Source organism: Felis catus, chromosome C2, assembly GCF_018350175.1.
Source record: "Felis catus isolate Fca126 chromosome C2, F.catus_Fca126_mat1.0, whole genome shotgun sequence".
In the NCBI taxonomy this organism is placed as follows: domain Eukaryota; kingdom Metazoa; phylum Chordata; class Mammalia; order Carnivora; family Felidae; genus Felis; species Felis catus.
This window is the reverse complement of record NC_058376.1, coordinates 91,704,574-91,732,012: the sequence shown is the minus strand read 5'-3', so window position 1 is coordinate 91,732,012 and position 27,439 is coordinate 91,704,574. Positions and strand designations below refer to the sequence as shown.

At 36.5% G+C, this 27,439-nt stretch overlaps 1 protein-coding gene across 9 annotated transcripts in view; it reads left to right on the top strand.

The window, feature by feature from the left end:
• The window catches only part of NAALADL2 (N-acetylated alpha-linked acidic dipeptidase like 2), a 1,340,454-nt gene that overhangs the window by 89,148 nt on the left and 1,223,867 nt on the right, over nucleotides 1-27,439 (top strand). For all 9 annotated transcript variants that reach the window (XM_023260390.2, XM_023260391.2, XM_045036390.1 and 6 more), the window contains exon 2: nucleotides 4,024-4,086. The gene's annotated coding sequence lies outside the window, so the exon portion shown is untranslated. The remainder of the gene's footprint in view (nucleotides 1-4,023; nucleotides 4,087-27,439) is intronic.

Genomic DNA, 27,439 nt, shown 5'->3' with positions numbered 1-27,439 from the left:
CTCTGCTAAGCAGTAAGTGATTTGGAGTTACAGGGACGACCTCAAGCCAAACTTGTCGATAATATTTTCAGTTCTGCTAACTTCTTAGCACTGTTGAGAGGTCAGTCTTTTTTACATTTTGAGTAGAAAAGGAAAGTTGGGTATAGAGCTTGCCTAGATTTGGGAGTGGTATGCAAATGAAAAGACCCTTTTTGGAGGAGCTTCCCCACTTGAAGCTAATTCAGTCATTTATTGAGTTCTGTTGTGATTCAAAGAGTACAAGATAACAGTGTTCTTAGGAGCTCATAGAATAGTGAGGTAGACAAAAGAATACACTAAGATTTCCCAGTCTATACTGAGGGAAAATTGGCTTGAATGCTTGTTTCGCACCCTAATCTATTCTAGGGCAGGGAATGTTCTCAGAAATTGTTCCCTTCTTGTTTTCCAGTACTCTTTTCTTTCTTCATTGAACCTACTTAGTTTCGGCCCTTTATACTTACTTGGTCCTGCACCAAACTATATCCCTTATTGATTTCAAAGAAGTCCATCATATTATGCATGCCATGACAGTTATAGATTTATAACTTAATTGATGATTTGGTGGGTTATGTGGGAAGAAATCACGTCATGGAGCCCTCCATCAGCTCCACTTCATGTTTTCTCCTGTGTGATCATTTCTGATGCTCCCAAAAGCTCAGACTCCTGTATGTTTTCTTCTTTATCTAGCAGAGCCCATCTACCAAGGATAGTCTGGTTTCCCCCTTTTCTACAAAAGTGTTGGTAGTTTTTTTACATTGTTGAATAAATAATACAGAAATTATAAATGGGATGTAGAGAGGGAGAAGCAACACACAGGAACTTAGAGATTTTGTAAGTAACTGGATTTAAAATGTCAAATTGGAACATGGTAATTATAGTGTTAGCCACTTTAAAACTTCATAGTAGATCTTGGAACAAATCCCTTTTAATCTCATTCCAACTGTGTGGTTGACAATAAAGCATCATTCCAAAGTATCCCTAGTATTTTCTGGGTCAGGAAAATACCACTTAAAGAAAAGAGAGGACATTTTGGAACCAAAATTATAATCTGGACATTTAATAATAAGACTCACTACATTCAAGAAATGCAAGCTATAAATTAAATAAATAAATAAATAAAAGCAAGCAAGCTGCATATAGAATCAAAAGAAAAAACAAAGTTATTAGGAAATCATGTGATTGTTGTGGTTGGATATTAAAAAAAACATTTTTTTTCTCCACTTTAAGCCCCATATGGCTGGCAACAACTTAAAAAAGCAAACACATGCATGTATTTATATATGTGTATATATATATATATGTATATGCATATATATGCATTTATATGTATATATGTATACATATACATATATATATGTATATGTGCTGTAGGAAAATATATTTTAATTGTGTACATTATGTTTGTCTATAAAACACTGGAACAAATTAGTACTTCTGAAAAAGTTATTTGATGGGATCTGCTGTTAAATTCCTTATATTGTGTATTGCACAATAGTTTTTAGTAAAAATAAATGTTATAAAGCCATTTAAATAAAACTAAGAATTATCTGGTTTGTAAGAAAAAATGGAACATTTTTCACCAGTTGGTTTACTTCATAAAGGATTTCAAAATATAAACAATAAAAGAAATTTTTGACCAAAACTTAGACTTGGGATATACCCGTCTTTGTTGGTTTAATATAGTTGGGATGCTATGTAAGTACAGAGTGCTTTGATGCTGTTTGAATTTGTTTCACATAAGTTCAGAAATGGGACAAATTACTGCAGCAGCTGAATGACATTATCACAGACTCTGTTTCTAACCTTCTGCTCTGCCATCCTCAAGATGTTAGCTTTGTCCTCAGACTGTCTTCCTTCATGCTTACAAGATGACTACATCAGTTCTAGGCATCATATCCATATGTAACAGCAGGAGAAAAAGCATTTTGTTAGGAGGGTGGAAACTTTGCTCAGAACCCCAGCACACCTTCCTTCCATTTTATAAGGGTAACATATATACCCTGAAGTCAATCTCTGGCAAAGGAATTGGGACCACTATGATTCACTGAGCCTAAATCAAAGTTGTCCTGAATCTGGGCATAAGCATTCACTCCAGAGTTTCTTAGGAAAAGACACCTAAGGTGAATCAGGGGCTCTGATTCACAGAAAAGAAAAGAAGAAAAATAGGTAGAAAGCCAATAGTGTTTATTAGAGAAATGATACAGCTGTAGGCCAGTGGTTCTAAACCCTGGCTGCACATTACAATTACCTAGGAAGCTTTTAAAAAAATATTTTGAATTGGTCTGGGTTGCACATAGATATTAGCATTGAACACATCCCCCTAGTGATTTTAATATGTATCTACATTTGGGAACCAGTGTTGTAGGTAAACTGAAGATAGAATAAGGAGACAAAACCTTTCATGAGCCTGTACACATTTACCTGCTTAAGCAGTTTTGTAGCTGTATTGAGCATTACTAAAAATTAACCATTGTCAAGCTGGGTAAAATTACCACCCCCAAATCTTGGACCACGGTTAATTTGCCAGACTTAAATGGTGCTCACTGCCATATTTACTGGCCATATTCCAAAAGAATGTATAATATTTGGGTACTTGGAGTACCCAGACAGTTTTCATAGCCAAGCTAAGTTGGGGTTTTATGTAAGGATAGGAATGTCAGTGCCATATTTGTGATGAGAGAATTGAGTGGCAAAGAGGCTATTAGTGGGAGAGATAGAACTAGAGTTCTTATTATAGTATCCTGACAGCCAGGGTTTCCTCCTATTTCATGTTGCTACTTATGTTCCTGTTGTATTAGAGAAAGATGTCATGTGTTTTGATCAAGATAAAGCCTTATAATTATTATAAGTATATCATTTTTGACAGCTTACTGTGTATGAGCCAAGCACTCTGCTAGGTGTTTTATTCCTCCCCCAACATTTGTTTAATCCTAACAATCATATACAGTAAATATTACTAACTCTACTTTATGGACAACACAATTAGAAACAAAAGCTTGTTACTTCTCTCCTGTCTCTTAATTAGTTCACTTCTCTGGAATCCTGACTTTGAACCTATAATGCCAAAGATTGTACTGGCGTATTAAATGCCAAAATGCATGTTTTTTCATTTTGCTGTTCACAGATATTTGACTTTATGCAGTTTACCAGTTCAGTAAATACCTATTGGCTGACAAATAAATAATAGATTCTGGGTAGCCCAGGATTGGATTGCATTTTACCTGCACAGGTTTTCCATGCACATAATTTATGTGTTTTTTAGAAGTAAGTTTTTGCCAGTTGCTTTGCAACTTCACCAAGAACTTAGCATATGATCAAAGAACAATTGAATGAATAAATGAAGTGGAGACTTGAGACTGCTTAATTTGGAGTTGCTCAAATTATAAAGACTAGTGAAACTACTTTGCTGATAATTTCCTTTCCCTTAGGAACTTAAAATATTAAAATTAAAGGCTTTTAAGATATAGCTTTAATTATACTCTAATATTTTCAAACAAATATTGACTTACTGGAAAGTGTGCCTTGACTTGTTCAGTCATAGTCCATATTGCCATTTTTAATAAAAAAATAATACTCTTTTAATAAGACATAATTAGTCTATACGGCTGACATTTATTCAGATACTTGTTTTGCCATTTTTTCCTAATTGAAAAATAAGAAGAAAATAAACTTGGCAGTGGCTTATAAGGACTGACTGGTTTAGTTTTTCATAGAGATAACATTTTCCAAATTACTGAGTTATGATATTGAAAATGAAGGGCAAGCTCCTTGTTGGGGGAAAATGTTAGTGTAGCCCTAATACAGAATCTCATTAAAGCAACTGTCAGGATTTCTCTATTTTACCATCTCCTCCCCTATTCTGTAAGAATCAACTGTCGTTTTGAGTGAGTGTACTGCCAAAGAGGCATTTACAAATAAATGAAAAATGTCACAATTGATTTCACTCCTTCCAGAATACTGTGTGTCAGCTTTGTCACAAACTGTCTTTGTTATTCTCTGTTTTAGATCTCCCAGCTGGACACTGGAAATAACTTTTGATGGTTTAGGGCCTCTCTCATTTGACCCCAGGTAAGCCCTCTATTGGTGACTTTTTACAAATATTTGTAAAACCGTTTGAACAGTTAAGAGAATATAAAAGCCTTTCCCCTCTTTCTCTCTATAACTGCTGTTTTTGTCAAAAGTATTCAGATGTCAATATTGTTTACTTACATTTTTGGACATTGGAGAGAATTATTCCATGCATTACAAAGCACTGTAAAATTATGCAATTATATTTCACGTTCTCTTCTCCAGTACAATGGTTTGGTGTTATCATGCTTAATCTAATAATAATATTAATAACCATATTACTTGTAAGGAAGTAATATGCCTATGCATTTCTTGTATTTTGAAATCTGTCTAAATTTTTATCATTTTTTATAATATAATCTTGAATACATGTCTTTCGTATAATTTGTACATAATATCATTGATACATATTCATTTTTGTCATCACCCTAAACCAGTCCACTATTGTGCACTCCTGCCATCATGCTAACATTATTGAGGTCTTGTACTGCGCCACGTACTGTGCTAAGCAGTTATACGAATTATCTTCTATAAATGTATCATAGTGGTACTTGAATTCTGAGTTAATATGGATTTGGAAAAAAAAGGAACTAATTACAAATTGCTAGCAGCTTTTTTTATTATGGATATTAAATTAAAGTAAAGTAAATCTTCATATAATTATCCTTTAAGAGATTTTAATCAGTATAATTGGTTATAGATTGTGCCGTCATTTGAGATTATTTAGCTTTCTACTTGAAAGATCATGGAATGGACCAATTAGTAATATTCTGTTTCTCTTGGAAATAGAAGTTGAACTAATTCACTCATTCATTCAACAAATATTTATTGAACACTTATTATGTGCCATTTACTTTATATTGACGACATGATGGTGAAGAATATGTATCTGCTTCTCAAGATCTCACAATGTAGTGGCAGTCAGTCAAAAAATAGGCAAATACAAGGTAGTATAATGAATGAAAACAATAGGGAAAGCATGGGGTACAATGGGATAAATGCAGTGAGCACCTAAGCCAGACGCAGGATGGATGCTCAGGGAGTGATGTGTCAGTAGAAGGTGGAGGAAGATTAAGTTGTAGTTGCAGAGTGGTTTGTAATGTCTGAAGTAGAGTATTTAAGATAGCATGATATGTCTATAAAGAATTAAGCATGAGGCAGATCATGAATGTCCTCATGAGCCATGCTTAGCCATGCTTAGGAATTTAGATATAATTATGAATAGTGGCAGTTAAATTAGAATGACTTCATCTGATATTGGATGTTCTCTTCAAATCCGGCTGGTCAAATTCTCACAGCACTAGTTACTATGCATAATAAAGGAGGTCATCTTCCTCCTTCACACCTATATAAATGTTTTTATTAGAATATAAGGTCTTTAGAAGCAAGAACCTGGGTTAATTCACCGTGTTTTCTCAGGATCTATTTTAGTACTTTGCACATAGGAGCCTCTCAATATTTATAGTGTGGGATGACAGAATTAAATGTAAAACTCTGGAAAATGGATAATTTGACCTACCAGGGGCTTCCTTCAAAGACTCACCACTTATGACTCCTTCTTTCCCTGATCAGTTGTCACAAATGGTAAAATTCTTTTCCACATCTCCTCCTTACTTTTTGATTCATAATAAGATGTTCATCAAAGTAAATCCGTATGAAATGCAATTTTAAAAATAAATAACATGTCAATTTGTAAATAAAAAATGTCAATGAATTCTCTTTAAACAGTCTAAAAAAGTTTTGGAGGAAACTAAGAATAAGTGAAGAAAATGATTTTTAGTAAAAGAAGAAATAAGCAATATAACCAATTTTAATTTATTCATTTTCAAACTCTAGAAAATACATTAGTTAACATACATTATAAAAGCTTATAAATACATTATAAATGTTAAAATGCATTATGTAATTCTTTTGTAATGAGAGAGATGAAATGGTAACTTTGGTTACACTTTTATATATTTTAAGATAACATATAAAGAGGATAAATTTTATTTGTTTTTTAAGCAAAAATAACTTAGTAAGGAACCTTTAAATGTTATGGTGATGGGGGGGCAGTGCCCTGATGACTTGGTCAGAAGAGCATGTGACTCTTGATCTGGGGTCATGAATTTGAGCCCCATGTTAGGTGTAGAGATTACTTAGATAAATAAATTATTTAAAAAATTATGGTGATTAACAAATCACAAAAGTACTTCAGTGTACAGGTGACCTAGGGAGTCATACTCCAGGTGGTTGAAAATGTGTGTATAACTTCCAACTTCCTCAAAATTAACTGCTAATAACTTGCTACTGACTGGAAGCCTTAGTGATAACATAAATAGTTCATTACCACATATTTTGTATGTTATATGTATTTTACACTATATTCTTAGAATAAAGTAAACTATAAAAAAGAAAGTGTTATTAAAATGATAAGGAAGAAAAAATACATTTATGGAACTATGTATAAGTGGACCTGCATAGTTCAAGCCCATATTGTTCAAAGGTCAACTGTATATTATTGTATAATGTGGACATTTTGGATTCAGTTATAAACATAGATTCTATATTTCTTACCACTTTAACAGTGGCAGTTCTCCATTCTACAGACTTCTTTGACCGGCTTTTCTGGCATTATTCCTTTAAATGTCCTGTTTTATGGTCATTTTTCTGTTGGACTGTCCTTTGAGACCAGTGGAGTATTTCTGAAAATTTTTTTGGCATGACCACATGTAATCATGGAAGGACTGTGAACACCCACTCAAAGCTGCACAGAGTAAGGATATCAGCTTTCATGTCTTTTTAGTGCCCTAAGGATAAGGAGATACAAACTAGTAGTTTCAATAAACCCAATAATTTTGGCAGAATATTTAAATTATGTTTTTTCCCCCAAACTAAAAATAACCTTTAAAAGTACAAAACCTAACCATATAGAATATTTAAGCAATAAAGAAAATGTAAACAAGGATGCCATATTGTGTTAATGTAACCTGTTGTCCATAGGGTAATGACAACATTTTGCAAAATGAAGAAGAGGCACTTCTCAAAGAAATGCTGCCTAGTGTGATGGATTAATGGACATTTATCTGGCTTGCTATCAGTCAAAATACAGGCTAAGAATACCCAAATAAAACAAATAAAATGAGGAGTAGAAATTAAGAGTAGAAAAGTACATTAAGAGTAGTAAAGAAGCAGAAGTGAGAGCAATAAAACTGGGGAATGTTGTGGAGGGGATCAGGATATGCCATGTCTGATTTTGCCTCTTTGGCATAAGAGTTTTTTTGAGCTGAAGGTATTTGAGTTCCTGAAATCTCTTATCTGCCTAAACACAGAGACTTCCAAAAAGAACTCAAAGTCATTACATCCCTTTCTGCAAAGCAACTCTAAGATTACCACACCCTAACAGATACCACAATGCTGTCACATCCTTCATTTATTTTCCTAAAGGCCTATTTATTTTTCCAAATAGTGATTGCTTTTCCAAGGTTCCCTTTCTCCTGCTTCCTTTCCCTTAGTAAGTTAGATATATAGACCCCAAATTCTAACCTTATCTTTGAATTACTCATCTCTAAGTACTGTCTTGTGTATGTCCAATGCACATGTTAATGAATTTTTGTTTGGTTTTCTCTTATTAATCTCTCTTTTGTCAGTCTCATTTACAGAGCCCTGGCCAACAAGTTATGATGGGCAGAAGGCAAAAAGATTTCCTTTCCTACAGTTGAGGCCTAGGGGTTCATAACACACAGACACAATACGTATTATGGATTTAATTTTAGGAATATTTAGTGTAGGAATTTGCTTCCCCACACCTCCTATGTCAACATTTGATATAAGCTACCTCTTGTTATCCAGTCTCAGTTTAGCAGTCCTGCATCTGATCTAAATCTGGTCCAAGTGAAATATACAAACAAATGAAGAGATTAAAGGTGAACCACAAAGGCATTCTAAATGTATTTATAATCCCTCTAAAATATGGGGTTTTTTTTTTTAGCAAAAACGACCCTCTGTCTTTTTTTTTTTTTTAATTTTTTTTTTCAACGTTTATTTATTTTTGGGACAGAGAGAGACAGAGCATGAACGGGGGAGGCGCAGAGAGAGAGGGAGACACAGAATCGGAAACAGGCTCCAGGCTCTGAGCCATCAGCCCAGAGCCTGACGCGGGGCTCGAACTCACAGACCGCGAGATCGTGACCTGGCTGAAGTCGGACGCTTAACCGACTGCGCCACCCAGGCGCCCCATGACCCTCTGTCTTTAACAACTATAGGTTTCTAATATATAAAATAAAAATTTGGTTACAGATCTTCTACTTTTGATGGGGTTACATCCCAATAAACCCATCGTTAAGTTGAAAAATAACCTGTCTAAAATGCTTTTAATGCACTTAACCTACCAAACATCAAAGCTTAGCCTAACCTACTTAAAAAAATAGTTTTTTAAATGTTTCTTTATTCTTTGAAAAAGAGAGAGAGAGAATGAGCAAGGGAGCGGCAGAGAGAGGGAGACACAGAATCAGAAGTAGGTTCCAGGCTCTGAGCTGTCAGCACAGAGCCTGATGCGGGGCTTGAACTCATGAACTGCAAGATCATGACCTGAGCCGAAGTTGGACGCTTAACCGACTGAGCCATCGAAGCGCCCCTTAGCTTAGCCTACTTTAAATGTATGCAGAACACTTACATTAACCTATATTTGGACAAAATGATCTAACTAAAGCCTGTTTTATAATAAAGTATTGAATAGCTCATGTAATTCATTACATGTGGTCCTGAAAGTGAAAAACAGAATTGCTATATGCATAGCAGAATGGTTGTAAGCATATGGGTCATTTACCCTTGTGATTGCAAGTCTGACTGGAAGTTGCAGGTCTCTGCCTTTGCCCAGAATCACAAGGGAATATCATACAGTATATTGCTAGCCTGGAAAAAGATCAAATATCAAAATGTGAAGTACAGTTTCTACTGAATGTACATCCCTTTTGTATCATCTTAAAGTTGCAATATCATGAGACTTTGTAAATCAGGGATCATCTGTAATTTTCTTAATGTGTAAAAGAGCCCAAGGATATCAGCCCCAAATCCATAATGTCTTAACATTTATAAGTGTACAAACTTTAACAATAAATAGGAATTTCTAGTAAGACAAAAATGGTTATTTCCTGGCTGTATCATAAGAGCTCAAACAAATCAGAAAAATCACTAACTCATTATATATTGGAAGTAGGGAATCAAAAGTAGGGAATCAAAAGTTCACAAAATAGAATTTCTTTTAGTAAGAAGAAAAAAAAGGCAGAAGATGTAGCCAAGCCTGCCAGTGGGATGTGTAAACAACTGCAAGCTGGACGAGTGGCCGAAGGATGGCTTCCGGCTGGACCAGGTGTTGGTAACAGTATGAAGCACAGGCTGCCTTGTTTTGGGGTCATTTCCTATGCTTGTTCTGTCTATTGGTTTCCTTCTTTTGCTTTCACCTTCTGGCTCTGACAGCACCTGTTCTATACTATTACCTTGGCAGGCAGCCTTAATGTACATTTTAACAAAATCTCTGTGCTAAATTTTCTTCTTAAGTTACCAAAGACAATTGTTAAAAAACTTGCAGAACAAGTAGGACAAAGCAAAACAGTTTTCTGTCAAAGCTTTGATAGTCAAATATACTATTGGCAGGAAGACCTCTTGTGAATTTTGCACACAACATTAGAAGCTGGCTGTTGACAAGGATAACTTTAATTGTTTTTAATTGTCTCGACAAAGGGGTATAAATCTCCTCCATTCCATTACTGTTTATTGAACGTCTGTTCATGCTAACATGCCCAATTTGGCTTCTCTTTTTCATTAATATAGCTATGCAGATTTTCAGGAACTGAGACAAAAGTACGTTTTTGTTTTGTTTTGTTTGCATTAGGACAAAGCCTTTCCCAGCAATACAGCATGGCTCATGACAACTTGTTGCCTGGATACTAGGGACTTCACATATGGGTTTTCTTAATAATAGGTATTTTGAATTTCTCTCTTGAAACTTGGATAGAATTTTCTTCTGTTAGTAGTTGTGGCCCATCTATGTACTATTTGCCATATGGGTATGGAAGGGGAGAGTTAAAATAAAACATCTCTCAAAACAGGAATAACAGTTTCTGTTTGGGACACATACTTATTCTACTGTAAGTAAGGTTTTGCACACAGTAGAACTCTACAAAGCTTTTCTCACATTTTTTTTTTACTCTTACTGTATTGTTCTTCTTTAATTCCAAACTTTTATTGGATATTTATTCCTAAAATATTAGAATTCAGGTAACATGAATTTCAAAGAAAACTTTTCAAGGCTCCTTCCTCTCAATACCTATTACACCATCCTCCACATTCCATTTGTTTTTAAATCCATTTCATTTTAACTTGGAATGAAGCACACTAAAAATTATGAAGAGACTTTAGTAAAGAATTTTTGTAACAGATTATTTTTGATTACCAGATATCTGAATAATCTTTTGTGAATTTTTTACATAATGATCTAATTGCTTCTAAATTAGAAAGTTGGAATGTGTGACAACATTGATTGCTATGTGCTAAAGTACAGATTCAGGTCAGAAAGATGAAAGGCAATAATTAAATAACATGAAGGATAATATAGGGATTTGACAACTGTATAAGTACAGTATGTTTATTTAGTAAATTTAAAGTGGGTTGGTCAGTGAACCATTCAGTATATCCTGAGTATGTGGCATGTGTATGAAAATGCACTAGATGCTAAGAAATATATTTTTTAAGCAGTCAAAAAGCTGTACTGGACTCCATTTATGATTTTAGTTATAGAATGTGGCATTCTGTATGTTTCCTGCTGCACAACTGTCTATAATAATAGGAAAACAAAACTGGCAATGAAAAAATAAGACAAAATTGGGGATAGGAACATATTAAATAGGTGCTAATATGAAGTGAAAGCAGTGTTTGTCAAAGTCATTAGATAAGAGTTCAATATGTGTGCTGTGGAATTTTCAGAGAAGGCATGTTTTGAAGTCAATATGACTTGACTGGACTGTGACAGATGAGGAGATTTTTGGTGAATGAGACAGGTAAATAGAAACCTTTCTGGGGTGACCAACAGCATGAACTATAAAAGTAGTCCTTTGGTAGTAACACCAGGGAGAATGGCAGTGCGAGAAGACCTTAGTGACTGGAACAGAGGATTTGTCCTGGGCAGGTACTGGATTTGAAGAGAAGTAAGCAGTGTCAGGATTTCATAGCCAGGTAGAGTACTTTAAACCTAGGCAATGGACAGTGTTAAGTTCTTCAGCTGGGTGTGCCATTATGAAGAAAGGTCTTCTGTGAAAGGAACCAATAAGAGGCAGGATGGTTGTCTGGGAAGGAGTTGGGACATCTGTGTGTAAGAAGAGTAGGCCAAATTAGGATAAGATGGGAGAGTGAATGAAGAAATACAGTGTAAACAATTAAGCTATTTTACTGATGCTTATTTCTTATTTACAAATATAGTACAATAATTAACACATTCCAGAGATAGTAATTAGCAATCAGGTTAAATTACTTTGAATACTTCTTTTGCATTTAACGAAAAACATTTTGAGAAAGCTACTTTCTGAGGTGTTTTATAGATCCTCTCTCTATAGTGTCTCTTTTGCTTTTACTTCATTCTTTTCCTCTCCCTTTCCCTCACTTAGGTCTGTTTCTCTGTCCTCTCTTTCCAAGTTTTCCTTCTTAAAATTTATTTAGAAAATTGTTTTTAATGTTTAATTAGAGAGAAAGAGAGAGAGAACGCACACAGGCGAGAGCTGGGGAGGGGCAAAGAGAGGGAGACACAGAATCTGGAGGCTCCAGGCTCTGAGCTGTCAGCACAGAGCCTGACGTGGGGCTTGAACTCACCAAAAGTGAGATCATAACCTGAGATGAAGTCAGATGCATAAGCAACTTGGAGGTGCCTCTCCAAGTTTTCCTTCTTAAACAACAAAAGTTTAGGCTGTGTTTTGTTTTTAAATCATTTTATGTAAGTATTCTCCAAACAGTTTAAAACTTATATAGGCTTAAAATGAAAAAAACAAAAAAAAAACCACAAAAAACAAAACCCAAAAACATAGCAGCCTGCTACTACCTCTGTCCATTCCTACTCCTAAGAGATGAGTTTCAGCTGTTCCAAGTTTTTCTTCTGATAGCTCTGTGCTTATGTAGTTATCTCTTAATTTATAAATTGTTATTATCCATTGACTTCTTGTTTTGTTGGTTGAGACTTTATTTTTCTAAGATCACATCCCAGCTATCCAAATTACCCTCCATTTTAATTAGAAAGTTATATCACAGTTGATTGTTAAATTAATGGTTTTTACATTTGTAATCACTGAGTATTGTTTACTTCTGAACCAGTACATGCATTATGATTGTTTTTTTCTGTCTCACATACTTTTCTTTATACGTTTTATATGTGTCTGTTGCTATTTGTTCCCCAGTGTTCTATAACAGGGCTATTAAGTGGCTATCAATAGCATTATTAAATGATCTTTGTTCTCAGGAAAGCAGGTCCTTTAATGCCTTGTTATTGAAGGCAGGGGCTGAAGTAAAGAACTTTGGTCCTGAGCAAATGAGAACAGTGAGAGATCCCAGAAGAAACTAAGAAAAAAGTGTTCTTTTGAAACACCAGCAAAGGGCCGCCTGGGTGGCGCAGTCGATTAAGCGTCCGACTTCAGCCAGGTCACGATCTCGCGGTCTGTGAGTTCAAGCCCTGCGTCAGGCTCTGGGCTGATGGCTCAGAGCCTGGAGCCTGTTTCCGATTCTGTGTCTCCCTCTCTCTCTGCCCCTCCCCCGTTCATGCTCTGTCTCTCTCTGTCCCAAAAATGAATAAACGTTGAAAAAAAATTAAAAAAAAAAAAAAGAAACACCAGCAAAATAAACTCCTGGAGCTTGGTGGGGAGAGAGAGAAAGGTTGAGAGTGAAGAATGGAATGTATTTAGGAAAAGTTCATAAAATAATTATTAGCTACATTAAACTGTTCTTGTTTTTGTCCTGGAAATATTCCTGTTGTGTCCCTTCATTCTCTTGCATCAGTGTAAAAAAATTTTTTTTAACGTTTATATATATTTGAGAGAGAGAAAGAGAGAGTGAGAGCAGGGGAGGGGCAGAGAGAGAGGGAGACAGAATCGGAAGCAGGCTCCAGGCGCTCAGCTGTCAGCACAGAGACCAATGCAGGGCTTGAACCTATGAACTGGGAGAACCGTGAGATCATGAGGTGAGCTGAAGTCAGGCGCTTAACTGACTGAGCCACCCAGGTGCCCCATCTCCTGCATCAGTTTTAACTGTTATTTCTTGCCCAGGTACCACTGTCATCCCACAACTTTTCTGTTCTGCTTTCGGTTTTAGGATCCTGTGTTGCCTTTATCTTATTTCTGCCTCTCGTGGGTTTCTAAGAAAGAGAGTTTGGGAAAATTTTTTGACTCCTTACATGTTTGAAATGTCTTTATTCTCCCCTTATGCTTGATTGATAGTTTGGGTGAGCACAGGCAGATTCTTCTCAGAATTTGTAAGCCTCTATTATCTTGTGATATTTCTGCTGGGAAGTCAGAGGCCATGCTGATGGTTGGTACTGCTTTTCTCAGGAAATTTCACGGTCTCTTTTTGGGCATCTATGTGCTTTTTCAAACTTGTCTTTTAGTTTGATGATTTTGGGGTTCTTCTCATTATTGTTATTGCTGTTTTATTATTGTGATTTTCTTTCCTCTGATGTCTCTCTTTATTTCTACAACTCCTATTGGAGAAAATTGTATCTATCCTGGATTAATTCTCAGATATTTTCTTTTTTTTTCCCCTGTTACTTTCTATTTCTTTTTGTTCCTGGTGCTTCTTTTTTAAAATTTCATCTTTTATTATTATTTTTGTAACTTTTAAGAACTCTTTATTCTGTGATTATTTCTATTTTATGGCATTCTGTTCTTGTTTTATGGTACACTATATTATATTTTGTTGAAGTCTTTCTCACTCTGCTTAGTCTTTTTCCCTCTGGTTCCCTTTTTTGTTTGTTTTACTGTCTTTTATGTTGGAAGCATTCCTCACATGTTTGATAGTATATAAAGGACTATTTTAAGAATGAAACACTAAAAGCTAATAACTTTATGCTAAAGTGGGATTTGTGTCCTATAACTATAGAATGTATAGAATAGTGATGGGCAAGCCTTTTCCTTTTCAGTATCTCATGACACACACACACACACACACTTCATACGACAATCCGGAACAGTAGACATTGCTCCATTTTAGTGTTGGAGAAACAGAATCAAATGGGGTAAAACAATTTTCTAAGGTTACATATCTCATTAGGTACAATATTCTGTGTTTTCTTCAGGTCTGTAAGGTTGAAAATCTCATGCTCTTTCTAAGATATCATAGCTTAATTTTATTTTTGCTTTTCTGAAGCTACAGTTCTGAGTCAAGTGGTATTATGGTAAAATTTGGTGAAGTTAGCAAGAACTCTTTAAACTGCATATTGCAAGTAACTTAACATGAGTGTAAGTACATTTTGAAATGCTCTCTGAAGCTTTTCAGTTTATAGCATTTAAACAAAATGTTAGAATAGTAAATTATAAAGGAATTAGAAATACTTCACTGACATCACCGCATTCTTAAAGCATAAAGCTGTAAGTGGAAAAGGAGTCACCTTCATGAACCACAGAGTCACATGAAAAATATGTAGTCTTTTGAAGAAGCAGTTTGGTAATATATATATCAATAGCCTTTAAAAAGTTGTTACCTCTGACTTAGACATCTAATTTTAGAAATCTTTTTGTATAGGAGGAGATCAGAAGCATAGATAAAACTACAGATAAATCTTCAAAATTATATCCATTATTAAATAGGCAAACATAAAATTAGAAACAACCTAACTTCTCACAATGGGACAACTTTTAAATAAATTATGGGGAAGCCATATGTTGGAGTATTATGTAACTCTGAAACATGATGCTTTCAAAGCATACTTAAAATACCATAAGGAAATGTCTGGTGTGTTATGTGAAAAAGCGGAATGCCAAATTGTGCCCAAAGTATGGTGCAAAGTAGGTCAAAACTTATGTACATATGCATAGAAAAAAAGAAAGAAGAAGTTTGGTAGAAGAAAATACACCAAACTGCATATAGTATTTGTCTCTAGGTTCTAGAATTGTAGGCAATTTACATTTTCTCATGGGTGTTACTGTGTAATTTCCAGATTTCCTAAAATAGCTATGTATTACTTTAATAATAATAAAAGTATATAATCTTTGAAAACACTTAAAGAGAAAAACTTTCTCTGGTCTTTTTGCTGTTGAGAGTAAGTGAAACTAAGGGTTCTTTGGTTCTTCCTTGTGATCATATCATCATCTGGGGATTGTGATAAAGGGTAAGGAATTAGGCTCTTTACTGCACTAGATTGTCTTTAAGAATTTTCTAATTTAGGAAAAGGTGCTGACTCCTGTCATCTTTATTGCTTCTTTTCTTGTGTTCCCTACCTTCACTTTCTATACCTTAACAACTCATCATTGGCTTGTCATAAATATTATTTAAGTCACTAATGTACATTTCAAATTTATTGTGCATTTTTATTTACAGTGTAACTTTAGATACGATTCATACACAAATTGGAACTGATTTCTGAAATATTTTGTAAAAAATCTATTAAACGTTTCCTAGTGACAAATGTTCTATATGAGAAAAGTTAAAGGTGTATAACTGGGTTTTATGAGTAAACAGTAAAGGGAAAATCATCTTGATTACCTGTAATTAATACTGGTCTAGGTTTTAGACTTTTTTTTTTAGGTAAACAGTCATTTTATGTAATTTAATTACTAATTACAGTGATTTTAAACACCTGGGCTCTCTTTGCACTATGAAAATCTTTAGGAAATAAGAATTAATATATGCATGGTGTTGAAATGGGATGAAATGGGTAGGATCTAGACATTACTTGCATTTTGATGAATCTCAGGTGTATTGAATTTTTCTAGAATAGAAATGTTATAAGTGGCACTGCCAGTTCTGTGAACACAATTTTAATGACATTTTTAATGACGATTTTAAAATGTATGTATTTTTGGGGCGCCTGGGTGGCGCAGTCGGTTAAGCGTCGGACTTCAGCCAGGTCACGATCTCGCGGTCCGTGAGTTCGAGCCCCGCGTCAGGCTCTGGGCTGATGGCTCAGAGCCTGGAGCCTGTTTCCGATTCTGTGTCTCCCTCTCTCTCTGCCCCTCCCCCGTTCATGCTCTGTCTCTCTCTGTCCCAAAAATAAATAAACGTTGAAAAAAAAATTAAAATAAAATGTATGTATTTTTAAATTCAAAGCCACATAATTTGACTAAGTTAAATAGTTCTGGTAAGGGTGGGCAGTAGACACTGTGTTCTTGAATTCAAAAAGAACGAAATGTGTATTTTCTTTCTGTAATCACTGTGCAAACATTTATTCAGCATCTAAGAGCTAAAGTCTTCCTCACTTTATTAAAAAATGGAATTATGAAACATATTGGCTGGTATTTTATATAAATACAATGAAATTTTGACAGATTTCTTTCATTAAGCAGCAATGTAAAACTAGTGCTTAAGGTCAGAGAAAAGGAACATCTTTGACACAGGTTCATTTAATGTGGTAAATTAAATGACTCACAGTTTTCTGATATTGACACCGTCAACCCCATAGGTGAAGGAATTTTCTGTTTGGTCTAACTAAATATGATAATGAATTATCATATTTGTTAGTTTATAATTTTGGGAGAATGCTTTTAACTTTAATATTTTAGATGATTTTGCATTTTTATTCACAGAAATGAGGTGGACCAAATAAGTGGCCTCAGTGCTCTGGGGAATGACTTTTTTAATTGCAATTCCTGATCTGCCTCACAACTGTCATCTATTTTGTTTGGTTCCCCCTGGACCCAAATCCTATATATGATGCTATTTTTCCATTTGGTAGTCTTCTCACAGTTTTAATGCTACCACATGTTTATGTCATACACATTATCAAAGAAAAAAAGTTGTCTAATAGTCTCATCCTGCAACACAATTAAAAGAAAAGGTCTAATTAAAGCTACTGACTTGTTTTCATCCCCTTTGTTAAGGAGCTACTTTTTCTTTTTCTTTCTTTTTTTTAGCATGTTCAGAGAAAAAAAGGATAATTTAAATGAAATTTAGTTTATGTAAAAATGACAATTGAAAACACTGACAGTCTTTATCTTTAGATCATTGATCTGTATTATCTAGGGTAAAGGCATAAGTGTATAAAGTATGCTTACAATGTGTCCAATTGAACATTTTTTTCAAAAAGGAAATTTTACTGTGTTGTTCATCCTTCTGGGGTAGACATTCACTTTTTTCCCTTAAATAAGCAGAGGATCCAATAGATAGTTTATAACATTTTAAATAGTCGTAAAATTTATGTAATAACATGAATGTTGTTTAGTACTCTCTATTTTTATCTATTAACTGTCGATTGCTTATAAAAACTATGACTTGAATTACACCAGATTTCAGAGCGTATATGTGTTTTAAATATTACATACTTTATTTTTGACAAAAGTCTAAATGTTTCATCCTGCCCTTAACTTCATTTACAAAAAAATTAAAAATGTTGGTTTATTTTTGAGAGAGATACATGGATTGCAAGCAGGGGGGCAGGCAGAGATGGAGAAGGAGACACAGAATCTGAAACAGGCTCCAGGCTCTGAGCTGTCATCACAGAGCCCAACATGGGGCTTGAACTCATGAACTGTGAGATCGTGGCCTGAGCCAAAGTCAGATGCTTAACTGACTGAGCCACCCAGGTCTGCCCTTGATTTTAAACAGAAATAAGTTCATTTAGTTTTCTATTGGTGCATTATTTAATGATGCAGACTTTTTTGTACTGATGTATGATATGACATATGAGGTGTTCCTTATAAAATATCTCCCAGGTTCATGTATCCTCAGTGCATAGTCAATCTATCTTCAGATGTTGAGGACTTTTACATATTCTTCAAATACATTTTTAGCTGATGTTTACATAGGGAGAAGTTTTATTTATCTACACTTACTACATGATTTTGGATAAAATGACGTTTGAAAAGACCCGGATATAGTTGTTAGAATATCAGAATCATGGAGTACCTTGGTAGCTCAGTTGGTTAAATGTCCAACTTTTGATTTGGCTCAGATCAGGCTCTTATTGTTTGTGAGTTTGAGCCCCATATCTGGTTCCCTCTGTGCTGACAGTGTGGAGCCTGCTTGGGATTCTCTCTCTTCCCCTGTCTTTCTACCCTTCCCCTGCATGCATGCTATCTCTTTCAAAAAAAATAAATTAATTAAAAAAAAAAAAGAATGTCAGGATCAGGTACAACCTCTCCAGAAAACATGCTGCTTATCAACAAAAGTGATGTGCTTGTTGAGTGGCTGATATTGAGAGGTCATGATATTGCATCCAAATCAACTCTTAGTTAACTGTTGTATTAATCACTCAGTAATCAGGAAGCAAAGTTTTAAGCACTTCATATTCAACTATAATAGTCTGCTACTTAGAGTTTTACTGTGATTTATGAAATATATTGCATATTGGGGTTAAGTGTAACATATACTAGTATTTCCTATTTAATGCAGCAGGAAAAAAAGAACAACTACTGGTTAGCTTTTTCATATCTGCTTTTCAGGAGCTATGTTACTGACGTTCAGTGGGAGATGCTGAACTCTATTTTGAAAGTCTGGTGTGGTGCAAAAGACATAGGCTTTGGCATCCATAGTCCTTGGTTCAAATTCTCCCACTGCCACATGATGTATATTTGGGTCATTTTCTTAAGTGTTTTGAGCCTTGGTTTTCTCCTATGCAAAATAAAAACACTCATTTATTTATTTATTTATTTAATATGAAATTTATTGTCAAATTGGTTTCCACACAACACCCAGTGCTCATCCCAAAAGGTGCTCTCCTCAATACCCATCACCCATCCTCCCCTCCCTCCACCCCCCATCAACCCTCAGTTTGTTCTCAGTTTTTTTTTTTTTTTTAATTTTTTTTTTCCAACGTTTATTTATTTTTGGGACAGAGAGAGACAGAGCATGAACGGAGGAGGGGCAGAGAGAGAGGGAGACACAGAATCGGAAGCAGGCTCCAGGCTCTGAGCCATCAGCCCAGAGCCCGACGCGGGGCTCGAACTCACGGACCGCGAGATCGTGACCTGGCTGAAGTTGGCCGCTTAACCGACTGCGCCACCCAGGCGCCCCTGTTCTCAGTTTTTAAGAGTCTCTTATGCTTTGGCTCTCTCCCTCTCTAACCTCTTTTTTTTTTTCTCCCCCCCGCCCCCCCCCCCATGGGTTTGTGTTAAGTTTCTCAGGATCCACATAAGAGTGAAAACATACGGTATCTGTCTTTCTGTGTAGGACTTATTTCACTCAGCATACCACTCTCCAGTTCCATCCACGTGGCTACAAAAGGCCGTATTGCATTCTTTCTCATTGCCATGTAGTATTCCATTGTGTATATAAACCACAATTTCTTTATCCATTTGTCAGTTGATGGACATTTAGGCACTTTCCATAATTTGGCTATTGTTAAAGGTGCTGCTGTAAACATTGGGGTACAAGTGCCCCTATGTATCAGCACTCCTGTATCCCTTGGGTAAATTCCTAGCAGTGCTATTTCTGGGTCATAGGGTAGATAGATCTATTTTTAATTTTTTGAGGAACCTCCACACTGTTTTCCAGAATGGCTGCACCAGTTGGCATTCCCACCAACAGTGCAAGAGAGTTCCCATTTCTCCACATCCTCTCCAGCATCTATAGTCTCCTAATTTGTTCATTTTAGCCACTCTGACTGGCATGAGGTGATATCTGAGTGTGGTTTTGATTTGTATTTCCCTGATGAGGAGCAACGTTAAGCATCTTTTTATGTGCCTATTGGCCATATGGATATCTTCTTTAGAGAAGTGTCCATTCATGTTCCCTGCCCATTTCTTCACTGGGTTATTTGTTTTTCGGGTGTGGAGTTTGGTGAGCTCTTTATAGATTTTGGATACTAGCCCTTTGTCCGATATGTCATTTGCAAATATCTTTTCCCATTCCGTTGGTTGCCTTTTAGTTTTGTTGATTGTTTCCTTTGCAGTGCAGAAGCTTTTTATCTTCATGAGGTCCCAATAGTTCATTTTTGCTTTTAATTCCCTTGCCTTTGGGGATGTGACTAGTAAGAAATTGTTGTGGCTGAGGTCAGAGAGGTTTTTTCCTGATTTCTCCTCTAGGATTTTGATGGTTTCCTGTCTCACATTCAGGTCCTTTATCCATTTTGAGTTTGTTTTTGTGAATGGTGTAAAAAAGTGGTCTAGTTTCATCCTTGTGCATGTTGCTGTCCAGTTCTCCCAGCACCATTTGTTAAAGAGACTGTCTTTTTTCCATTAGATATTCTTTCCTGCTTTGTCAAAGATGAGTTGGCCATACTTTTGTGGGTCTAGTTCTGGGGTTTTAATTCTATTCTATTGGTCTGTGTGTCTGTTTTTGTGCCAATACCATGCTGTCTTGATGATGACAGCTTTGTAGTAGAGGCTAAAGTCTGGGATTGTGATGCCTCCTGCTTTGTTCTTTTTCTTCAAAATTACTTTGGCTATTTGGGGCCTTTTGTGGTTCCATACAAATTTTAGGATTGCTTGTTCTAGCTTTGAGAAGAGTCCTGGTGCAATTTTGATTGGGATTACATTGAATGTGTAGATAGCTTTGGGTAGTATTGACATTTCAACCATATTTATTCTTCTAATCCATGAGCATGGAATGTTTTTCCATTTCTTTATATCTTCTACAATTTCCTTCATAAGCTTTCTATAGTTTTCAGCATACAGATCTTTTACATCTTTGGTTAGGTTTATTTCTGGGTATTTTATGCTTCTTGGTGCAGTTATGAATGGGATCAGTTTCTTAATTTGTCTTTCTGTTGCTTTATTATTAGTGTATAAGAATGCAACTGATTTCTGTACACTGATTTTGTATCCTGCGACTTTGCTGAATTCATGTATCAGTTCCAGCAGACTTTTGGTGGAGTCTATCGGGTTTTCCATGTATAGTATTATGTCATCTGCAAAAAGTGTAACTTAACTTCATCTTTGCCAATTTTAATGCCTTTGATTTCCTTTTGTTTTCTGATTGCTGATGCTAGCACTTCCAACACTATGTTAAACAACAGCGGTGAGAGTGGACATCCCTGTCGTGTTCCTGATCTCAGGGAGAAAGCTCTCAGTTTGGCTTTTATGATGTTTAAGTATGTTCCTTCTATCCCGACTTTCTCAAGGATTTTTATTAAGAAAGGATGCTGAATTTTGTCAAATGCTTTTTCTGCATTGATTGACAGGATCATATGGTTCTTATCTTTTCTTTTATTAATGTGATGTATCACATTGATTGATTTGCGAATGTTGAACCAGCCCCCCAGGAATGAATCCCACTTGATCATGGTGAATAATTCTTTTTATATGCTGTTGAATTCAATTTGCTAGTATCTTATTGAGAATTTTTACATCCATATTCATCAAGGATATTGGCCTGTAGTTCTCTTTTTTTACTGGGTCTCTGTCTGGTTTAGGAATCAAAGTAATGCTGGCCTCATAGAATGAGTCTGGAAGTTTTTCTTCCCTTTGTATTTTTTGGAACAGCTTGAGAAGGATAGGTATTATCTTTGCTTTAAATGTCTGGTAGAATTCCCCTGGGAAGCCATCTGGTCCTGGACTATTATTTATTGGGAGATTTTTGATAACTGAATCAATTTCTTCACTGGTTATGGGTCTGTTCAAGCTTTATACTTCTTCCTGTTTGAGTTTTGGAAGTGTGTGGGTGTTTAGGAATTTGTGCATTTCATCCAGGTTGTCCAGTTTGTTGGCATATAATTTTTCATAGTATTCCCTGGTAATTGCTGTATTTCTGAGGGATTGGTTGTAATAATTCCATTTTCATTCATGATTTTATCTATTTGGGTCATCTCCCTTTTCTTTTTTGAGAAGCCTGGCTAGAGGTTTATCAATTTTGTTTATTTTTTCAAAAAAACAACTCTTGGTTTCATTGATCTGCTCTACAGTTTTTTTAGATTCTATATTGTTTATTTCTGCTCTGATCTTTATTATTTCTATTCTGCTGGGTTTGGGTGTCTTTGCTGTTCTATTTCCTTTAATGTGCTGCTAGATTTTGTATTTGGGATTTTTCTTGTTTCTTGAGACAGGCCTGGATTGCAATGTATTTTCGTCTCAGGACTGCCTTCGCTGCATCCCAAAGCATTTGGATTGTTGTATTTTCATTTTCATTTGTTTCCATATATTTTTAATTTCTTTTCTAATTGCCTGGTTGACCTATTCATTCTTTAGTAGGGTGTTCTTTAAGCTCCATGCTTTTGGAGGTTTTCCAGACTTTTTCGTGTGGTTGATTTCAAGCTTCATAGCATTGTGGTCTGAAAGTTTGCATGGTATGATCTTAATTCATGTATACTTTATTTAAAAGTCTAGCTTGTCTGATATAAGTATGGCTACTCCAGGGCTGTTTTGTGACCCAGTATGTGATCTATCTTGGAGAATGTTCCATGTGCACTCGAGAAGAAAGTATATTCTGTTGGTTTGTGATGCAGAGTTCTAAATATATCTGTCAAGTCCATCTGATCCAATGTATCATTCAGGGCCCTTGTTTCTTTATTGTTCCTGTGTCTAGATGATCTATCCATTGTTGTAAGTGGAGTATTAAAGTCCCCTGCAATTACCACATTCTTATCAATAAGGTTGCTTATGTTTGTGATTAATTGTTTTATATATTTGGGGGCTCCTGTATTCGGCACATAGACATTTATAATTGTTAGCTCTTCCTGATGGATCGACCCTGTAATTGTTATATAATGCCCTTCTTCATCTCTTGTTACAGCCTTTAATTTAAAGTCTAGTTTGTCTGATATAAGTATGGCTACTCCAGCTTTCTTTTGACTTCCAGTAGCATGATAGATAGTTCTCCATCCCCTCACTTTCAATCTGAAGGTGTCCTCAGGTCTAAAATGAGTCTCTTGTAGAGAGCAAATAGATGAGTCTTATGTTTTTATCCATTCTGATACCCTTGTCTTTTGGTTGGAGCATTTAGTCCATTTACGTTCAGTGTTATTATAGAAAAATAATGGGTTTAGAGTCATTGTGATGTCTGTAGGTTTCATGCTTGTAATGATGTCTCTGGTACTTTGTCTCACAGGATCCCCCTTGGGATATCTTGTAGGGCTGGTTTAGTGGTGATGAATTCCTTCAGTTTTTGTTTGGGAAGAACTTTATCTCTCCTTCTATTCTAAATGACAGACTTGCTGGATAAAGGATTCTCGGCTGCATATTTTTTTCTGTTCATCACATTGAAGATATCCTGGCAATTCTTTCTGGCCTGCCAAGTTTCAGTAGAGAGATCCGTCACGAGTCTTATAGGTCTCCCTTTATATGTGAGGGCACGTTTACCCCTTGCTGCTTTCAGAATTTTCTCTTTATCCTTGTATTTTGCCAGTTTCACTATGATATGTCGTGCAGAAGATCGATTCAAGTTACGTCTGAAGGGAGTTCTCTGTGCCTCTTGGATTTCAATGCTTTTTTCCTTCCCCAGATCCCGGAAATTCTCAGCTATGATTTCTTCAAGTACACCTTCAGCGCCTTTCCCTCTCTCTTCCTCCTCTGGAATTCCTATTATACGTATATTATTGCGTTTCATTGCATCACTTAGTTCTCTAATTTTCCCCTCATACTCCTGGATTTTTTTTATCTCTTTTTCTCAGCTTCCTCTTTTTCCATAATTTTATCTTCTGATTCACCTATTCTCTCTTCTGCCTCTTCAATCTGAGCTGTGGTCACCTCCATTTTATTTTGCAGCTCATTTATAGCATTTTTTAGATCCTCCTGTTTCTTAGTCCCTTGATCTCTGTAGCAATAGATTATCTGCTATCCTCTATACCTTTTTCAAACCCAGTGATTAATTTTATGACTATTATTTTAAATTCACTTTCTGTTATATTGCTTAAATCGTTTTTGATCAGTTCATTAGCTGTCACTACTTCTTGGAGTTTCTTTTGAGGAGAATTCTTCCAGTTTCATCATTTTGGATAGTCCCTGGAGTGTCCCGGAACTGCAGGGCTCTTCCCCTGTGCTGTCTGGAGTAACTTGTGTTGGTGGGCGGGGCTGTAGTCAGACCTGATGTCTGTCCCCAGCCCATCGCTGAGGCCACAATCAGACTTGTGTGTACCTTATCTTCCCCTCTCCCAGGGGCAGGACTCACTGTGGAGTGGTGTGGCCCCTGTCTGTGCTACTTGCACACTGCCAGGCTTGTGGTGCTGCTTCTATGGGATCTGGCGTATTAGCCGGGTGGATCCTCAAGGTGCACAGGGGTGGGAGGGGCAGACTCAGCTCAGTTTGCTTTCGGTGGTCCGCTGCGGGAGGGGCCCTGCGGCACCAGGAGGGAGGCTGACCTGTTGACAGGATGGATCTACAGAAGCACAGCGTTGGGTATTTGCCCGGTGCAAGCAAGTTCCCTAACGGTAACTGGTTCCCTTTGGGATTTGGGCTGGGGGATGGGTGAGGAGATGGCGCTTCACAGTGCCTTTGTTCCCCGTGGGGCTGAGCTCTGTCCTCCAGGGCTCAACAACTCTCCCTCCCATTGTCCTGTAGCCCTCCTGCTCTGGGAGCAGAGCTGTTGACTTATAACATTCCAGATGTTAAGTCCTGCTGGCTGTCAGAACACACTCTGTCCAGCCCCTCCGCTTTTGTAAGTCAGACTCCGGGTCTCTGCCTTGCTGGGTGGGCTGCCCCTCCACCGCCCCGGCTCCCTCCCGCCAGTCTGTGTAGCACACTGTCTCTCCTTCCTACCCTCTTCCATGGGCCTCTTGTCTACACTTGGTTCCAGAGAGTCAGTTCTGCTAGTCTTCTGGCGGTTTTCTGGGCTATTTAGGAAGATGTGGGTGGAATCTAAGTGATCAGCAGGTCGCGGTGAGCCTAGTGTCCTCCTATGCCGCCATCTTCCGGAGCCAATTATCACACTTATCTTTAACACTTGTTTTGAAGATTAACAAAAATATGCATAAAGTTTTCTAATAAGTTGCACATTGTCGTCATTATGTTAGTGAAGGTTATTATGATTACTGATTATAGTAATTAGCTATGTAAAGGTTAATAATGCTGCATTTTCTATAATGCCTTCTGGTGGGTGGAACACTTTCATATAAGGACATATTTAATCTATTAAAGTTCCAGGAGAGATCTTATTATTATTCCTAGCATCTCCTATACATAACTGAGGGAGGTAACACTGAGGAAGTTTAACTGATGTGGCTAGTGAATGATGAAGTAAAAATGTGAGCCTAATCTAATTTCAAAGAGTCTATTCTTTTTACTATAAAATATAATTTTCTTGTTAATAATTACTAAGTTTACATTCTGGATGAGAATTATATTTTATTTGGCCTAAAAGTTTTAATTAGATAGATAAATAGATATATGAATAAATGCCTAGCAGAACCAGGTATGAGTTTTTACTAAAAATCAATAATGTGTGAATATTCTCCTTTCTCCACATCCTTGCCAACACCTGTTTTTCCTTGTGCTGTTGATTTTAGCCATTCTGACAAGTTTGAGGTGGTACCTCATTGTAGTTTTCATTTGTATTTCACTGAGGATCAATGATACTGAACATCTTTTCATGTGTTTGTTGGCCATCTGTATGTTTGCTTTGGAAAAATGTCTATAAATGTCTATTCGTGTCTTCTCCCCATTTTATACGTGGTTTATGTTTTTTTTGGGGGGGGTATTGAGTTTGTAAGTTATATATATTTTGGGTACTAACCCTTTATCAGATATGTTATTTGCAAATATCTTTTCCCATTCCATTGGTTGCCTTTTAGTTTTGTGGATTGTTTCCTTCGCTGTGCAAAAACTTTTTTATTTTGATGAAGTCCCAATAGTTTATTTTTGCTTTTGTTTTCCTTGCTGCAGGAGACATATCTAGAAGGATGCTGGTATGGCTGATGTCAAAGAGGTTACTGTCTGTGTTCTCCTCTAGGATTTTTATGGCTCCAGGTCTCACATTTAGGTCTTTAATCCCTTTTGTATTTATTTTTGTGTATGGTTTAAGAAACCTGAAGAAATCTGAAACAGCCTCCAGTTTCATTCTTTTGCATGTTGCTGTCCAGTTTTCCCAACATTATGTGTTGTAGACACTGTCTTTTTCCCATTGGATAGTCTTTCCTGCTTTCTCGAAGATTAATTGACCATATAGTTGTGGGCTCATTTCTTGGTTTTCTGTTCTGTTCCATTGATCTCTGTATCTGTTTTTGTGCCAGTACTTTCTTTGTAATATAACTTAAAGTCTGGAATTATGCTGCCTCCAGCTTTGCTTTTCTTTTTCAAGGCTGCACTGTTGGTGGAAATGCAAACTGGTGCAGCCACTCTGGAAAACACTGCGGAGCTTCCTCAAAAATTAAAAAGAGAACTACCCTATTATCCAGCAGTTGCACTGCTAGGTATTTACCCAAAGAATACAAATATACTAATTCAAAGGGATACATGCACCCTGATGTTTATAGCAGGATTATCCACAATAGCCAAATTATGGAAACAGCCCAAGTGTCCATCGATTTATGAATGGATAAAGAAAAGGTGGTGTGTGTGTGTGTGTGTGTGTGTGTGTGTGTGTGTGTGTGTATACACATACATATGATGTTATATCATTCAGCCATAAAAAAGGATGAGACCTTACCATTTGCAACGACATGGATGGAGCTGGAGAGCATTATGCTGAGTGAAATAAGTCAGTCAGAGAAAGACAAATACCATATGATTTTACTCATATGTGGAATTAAAGAAATAATACAAACAAACAAAGGGGAAAAAAGGAAGAGAGGGCTGCAAACCAAGAAATGAATAAAGGGTGGGTGGGGAGCAGAGAGAGAGGGAGAGACAGAATTAGAAGCAGGCCCAACACTGTAAGTGCAGGGCCCAATGCAGGGCTTGAACTCGAACCACAAAATCATGATCTGAGCTGAAATCAAGCGTCCAAGGCTTAACTGACTGAGCCACCCAGGCATCCCTTGATCTTTAACTATAGAGAACAAACTGATGGTTACCAGAAGGGAGGTGGGTGGGGGGGATGGGTAAAGAGGTGATGGGGATTAAGGAGTGCACTTTTATGATGAGCACCAGGTGTTATGTGGAAGTATGGAATCATTATGTTGTACACCTGAAACTAATATTACACTGTATCTTAACTAACTGGAATTAAAAAAAAAGTTTTTTAAACATCATTTTTGAGAGAGAGAGAGGGAGAGATAGGGAGAGTGAGGAGGGGTAGAGAGATAGGGAGACACAGAATCTGAAACAGTCTCCAATCTCCAAGCTGTCAGCACTGAGCCCATTGCGGGCTCGAACCCATGCAC